A 6,172-nucleotide genomic window follows, 5' to 3' on the forward strand; every position below is an offset into this window, starting at 1 on the left:
GTAAAGTATAGAGACAAGCAAGATATAGCTCATATAATATAATATTAGGTAAGCATTCCACAGGCTTTGCTTGCTGTTGCTCATCCTCTCCAGTTGAAATACATAAATTTCAACTCTACTGAAAGGCGAAAGTTTGTAAGTATGGATGTATGGATGTATGGATGTTTGTTACTCTTTCACGTAAAAACTACTGAACCGATTACAATGAAATTTAGCACACATATAGAGGGTAACTTGGATTAACACATAGGATAGTTTTTATCCCGGAAATCCCACGGCAACGGGAACTATGCGGGTTTTCCTTCGCAAACGCGGGCGAAGCCGCGGGCGGAAATCTAGTTATCAATATAGTAACCATGCATACCAAAATCATGTTAACTTCACGAATCAAATTGTTTCCGTGAATCAAGACAGACAGACGGACGATTCGTAAAAAATGATTCCATTACTGCCTAAATCACCTCTCCATGTCTTAAATTTATTGTATTGAAGTGAAACTTCTTTATCGGGGTTGGAAAAAAATTTAGTGTAACATTTTTTCGTTACGCGTGACATTTTTCCGTTACGCGCCATCTTTTTCTTATCCCTACCACGCGTGATTCGACGTAGTATTTAATGTTAAGTTGCATATAGTAAATTATTTTTTGAAAAATAAGGTCATAAAGAAGTTTCACTTCTTACGTGTGTACACTAGTACCTACACGCACACATTTTTTTTATAATATAGATAGCAAACCTTCTTAATAAGTGCTTTTGTATTTTGTTGTTTTTCTTCATTGTAATAAGAGCATGGTAACAAACAATTTATTCAAAAAAAAAAAGAACCTGACTGAACTTTTTTTTCTAGAATTAAAGAGAAAACAACGGTTATAAAAAGTAATTTATTAGTATTATTTAAACTGTAAGTATAAAAATGTACAATAATTAAGTTTACATAGTAAGTTATGTTCTCATCAATTAATCGCAAATTAAATCCGTTGTAAGCTGTATAATTTCTTCATTTAAATATAATTTTTTTTTTGTAATGAGTCGTAAAATTGTAATTTATTGTTTAATAAAAAAAATATTCTTTACTTCTTTATTTTATTTCTATGTAAGTACGTAATTTATTACTTAAACTTTGGATAGGAAAGAAAACACCAAAATAAATGAGTAAAAACATATATTTTATATCACTCGTTCATTAAATAACTACAATTGGCTTGAACTGAAACCGGGGAACTGGGAAGCATGTACACACATACACATACTAACACACATATTTACATCTAAATGTACACGTATAATAGAAATTATATTTACAAATACTATGGCATGTAACCGATAAGGAACAATTTTATTATTTATATTAAACATTGGCGACGGTTGAACGGAATCGTATTTGAAATTAAAAATACAATTGTATTGTGTTGTAAAATAGCACAGATTATAAATGGATCGTTGCAATATGTTATCTGTGGTTTGCATTTGACATGTGTCAATGTCACTCTACGTTAATACAGTTCAATCATCCCCAATTAATGTTAAGTACACCGAAATAAATATTTATTTACATTAAAACTATGTCGACGTACATAAACTCGTTGGAAATTTTGGTTTTGCAAAAATTATGTGTTTTTAAAGTCATTATTTATCAATGTTATACCCGTGGCTTATCTTGGTTATAACTACTGGCTGTTGTAAACTTTAACAGCGAGCGCGCAAGAGCAACTTTTGTCTCCGCAACTATTTTGTCTCTCCCATCAACTCTATGGGCTAGTAAGAAAGTGCGCGCACGTAGCGACGCAGCTTCCTATAAAGATAGGGAGGCGAGGTAGCTAAATGGCGTAATTAAACGGCGCCGTCGAGACTTATCAAAATCGATAGATAAAATAATTTCGAAAAGAAAAGCTTCTATGGTAAAAACCATTTTAGCGGTGGGTTTAGCGTGTACGGATTTTCAAAAATGTAAAAAAAAATAGTTACTTGGGCATTCTCGAGCGCGTCAGATATTCATACTATGTATGCCCCAAGTGCCTCTGATAACAACGGTATACTAATCTGCCGGTTTGCGTGGTGGGGCTAGGCATATTAATTCGTCAAAAATGCACAAAAAAAAATTTACTCGAGCGCGTCAGATTTTCGGAAGGGGTGTTAAGTAGGCCCCAAGGAAGCTCCCCTTAAAAAAACTGACGATTTCGGCGTGACGATAAGTTACAATGAATTTTTGAAAATGCAGAAAAAAAAAGTCCTTTTGAAATACTCGAGCGCGTCAGATTTTCATAGGGGAGGTTTATCTCGGTCTCCTGAAAGCATATTTTCTTAATCTGACAAAAATGTTGGTGGGTTCTCTTAATCTGACCGAAAAAGGTTTGAGAGTTTCTTTTTTTTAATCATCGTTATTTCATATCAATTTTTCTTAACACCCTCAGTTTTCGAGATATACTCAAAAAACCGGGAGTTTGAGTTTTTATGATGCTTCAAGTCAAAAAGTTTTAACTTTGGACAAAAATGTAAAGAGACCTTTTTTGTGTAAAATAAAATTACCTTTTTTGTTTATTCAAACTTTTTTTTTTGTAAAATGTATCGTTCGCGACTTATATACTGCAACGCGTTTTTCGGAAGACGAAATGGCTCCTCCAGACTTCCGGTCACGCGGAAACCGGCAGATTTTGTATTTTTAGTAAGTTTTAGATTATATTCTTCAAAATAAAAATAAAAACAATCGCGCTCGAGAATGCCGGATTAACGTTTTTTTTTTTACAAGTTCGCGACCCTATAACTTGGCGGCGTCAAGGACTTATCGTCAGATTAGTTAAATTTAGTCTTAAAACACTAAAATCAACCCCCAATATCTTAATCTGACGCGCTCGAGTATTTCAGACTATCGATTTTTTTTACTAATCTGATCGTCTATCCTAGGCGCGCGTCACTACATATAGAGCTAAATAGTGAAAAAGTTTTGTTCTATTAGGTTTAAGGTATCTCTCATATCTTAAACTGCCACGCTCGAGTATTGCAGAAAATTCCCCTCTTCGCCTCCCTATCTAATAGAGTTGATGGGAGAGACAAAATAGTTGCGGAGACAAAAGTTGCTCTTGCGCGCTAGCTCTAAAACAAAATTATCGTTGCAAACAATTAAATTTAACCATTTATACATTGCAAAACTAAAAATTACTAGTATGATAGTATCCATGTTTATTATATAATTTTAATACAACATAATTGTGATTTTCCTGTCTTTTCATAAGGGGCCATCCATAAAGTACGTCACACTAATTTCATGAGTTTTTGAGCCCTCCCCCCGTCCTTGTCACAGGTGGTCACATTTCTGAGACTCCCCCCCTCCCTAGTGCGACGTCACATGTTTTGCAATCATCGAAAAATTATTAAATTAAAACAGCAGTACCGAAATTAGTTTTATTTCCATTTAAATTAAGTACTTTTTTATGAAATCAACATAACATCAAATATTTGAAACAATAACAAAAAAATAAACTAATGATTAAATAAAAATTGTCAACAAAACAATTTAAACCGTATTGCCCTAAAGATAGAGTTGGACATATTTTTTAGTTTTATTTATATTTCCAATTACGCGATTAGTATTTTGAAATGTGATGTCACGAAACTTAGGACCCCTCCCACCCCTTGTCACACCATGTCACACTTTGTCGACCCCCTCCCCCCCCCTTAACGTGTGACGTACTTTATGGATGGCCCCTAAGACACAGAAAGACAGGGGTTGTAACAACCCTCCTGTGATTGGTCCAACCCCAGAACGACTCCCTCCTACAGCTCAGTATAACTATAAAGATATTGTATACAATAAATACCTATCTCTGCCCAAACGAATAAAATTCTTATATTTTTCACGAAACCTTTAATTTCGAAGAGCTTTTATTGATTCTCTTTTTTTTAAAGGCTTGTTGAAAAAAGAAACGTTCAGAGACACGTACTATATTATTACAATTGAATCGTGAACATTCCTCAAAACAATTACTTTCTTTCAATGAAATTATACACATAATTGTAGACAACAAAAAACATGTAGAATTGTAGAAGGATTTTTTACATCCCGATGTAGGAATAGCGTCGCTACAGGAGGCTACAGGTAATATTTATTCATGGATAGTTCTACAGTATATAAAGACTAAAGGAACTCACTTAATACTACGATATTTTGAGCGAAGTATAACAATAAATTTATTTATTGATATATAAATCTATAACGGTGCTGCGAACCTATTAATTTTAATTTAATCACTGTTTTATTACTTATACACAGCTATTATAATGATTCACTATGATGAATGTGAAATTTGTCAAGTTTACGACCCATCAAAACTTGATTTTTAAATGAAAAAGTCATCGAAACTTTTGGGAATTTAAAAAATAACTCTACTCTCTCAATAATTTGTAATGCGAGTCACAGCGCAACGGAAACCTTTTTAATTTCACATTAAGCCGTCCACACAGACACAACCAGGCCATAACACCTCCAAAAAACTCCAATTGACATACCATTACACAAATTAAGACACTTTATTCCAAATTTATTTATAAGCCTCCCAAATTTCCGTAGAAATAATAAATATTCGATAAGCATCCCGGCACAATCAATAAAATCGATTATTCGATTCCGTATCGATTCGCCAATAAAGGAATAATGTCGCTTAATCAGTAAGTTAAAGTCGATCGAGATGTATGTAATTAAAAAGCGAGTTCTCGTTGAATAGATCGTTAAAATATCGACATGACCGATAATCGGAAACAGTTAATGAATAAACCGTAATAAAAAACGGTAATCAATATGGCTCTGGGTTTAATTGGGCTGAAAATGAAAATCTTAGAACTATGAATAATAGAAACGGTTTGTTATTAACGTTATATCGATATTTTCTACATTAAAATTGTAATATTGCACATCGAGTGTAGATATATCACTAATATTCACAATACAGACTTTCTTAAAAATATAGATCGTAAAGATAATGTATGACAAAATTAATTAAATTCTCAAAGCTTTTACAAGAAACATAGTTTGATTTATATGAATGAGGGCCATGTATATGTCTAATTTACGTGTTTTATACGACCATCTTGAGAGCTAAACAAGAATTGCTAAATTATCATTTGAATACCATCCTATACGTATCTAGTCCCAGTTACTTAACATATTTCAATGAGAACATTGAACCAGAAGGTTTGCTGACAACATTGCTACAATTAAAGAAGAATCATAAAATTCAAGCTTAAGTTTTCAGAGGAAAGAATTAGCTGTCAAAAAATACCTCTCCAGTCAAAAAAGAAATGCGTCGCGCCGGGGTCAATATCCGAACACATAAATCTCCCGGAAATTGTTTATCCCAACTGAATCTTACAAGTTTAATAAACATTCGCAAACACAACCAACAAGTTATTACAGCCCGAGTCGCGTTTAGTTCGCAATCAATAAAGTAATGGGAGACTCGTAAATCACCGAACAAAGGACGGTAAAGAAATTACAAATTGCGCGCGTAATCGCTCCATTTCAAAGATAAAGGAGCAGAACTCAGAAGTAGTATGAGAGCGTGTTTTTTTCTTTTAATTAAGAAGGAACCTAGAAGTTAGGCTAAGGCGCGAATCGATTCGGTTTGACATCTGCCAATTGGTAATGTCACTGTTACCAATTGACACAATTGGAAGAATTAAAAAAATTAACATAACATAGAAGGCTGGATATAATTGAATATTTACTAAGAGGAGAAGAAGAAAAATCTTATAGGTACACTGGCAGGTTTAAAAAAATGGATAGTCTGTTATATTATAACATCCTTTTCAGAAGGTCTGTCTCCTATAGCTGAAGAGCTAATCGACGTAAAGGTACGACATCATCCATAAAATGTTTTTGCAAAGAACTTTAATAATTACTCTGTATCCCTTTAAATTACGACATTTATATACAGGAACATAACAATTTATCCTACTATACTATCAATAACATTTGACCTAGAAATCACTTATCCTAAAAAAATACTTCTTCCACCTCTACAGCATTTTAATTTTAAAAATAGCCCATTAACTAGAGAAAGAAAGGAAGCTAGCAATGTTTTCTACTGGTCTATCACTGTCTAAAAAAAAATTTCAACCCATATTATATTCTGCGGAACATTCTACCACATTTCGATTTCAAAATCTATCCAACACCAAT

Source organism: Colias croceus, chromosome 24 (genome assembly GCF_905220415.1).
Source record: "Colias croceus chromosome 24, ilColCroc2.1".
NCBI lineage: Eukaryota > Metazoa > Arthropoda > Insecta > Lepidoptera > Pieridae > Colias > Colias croceus.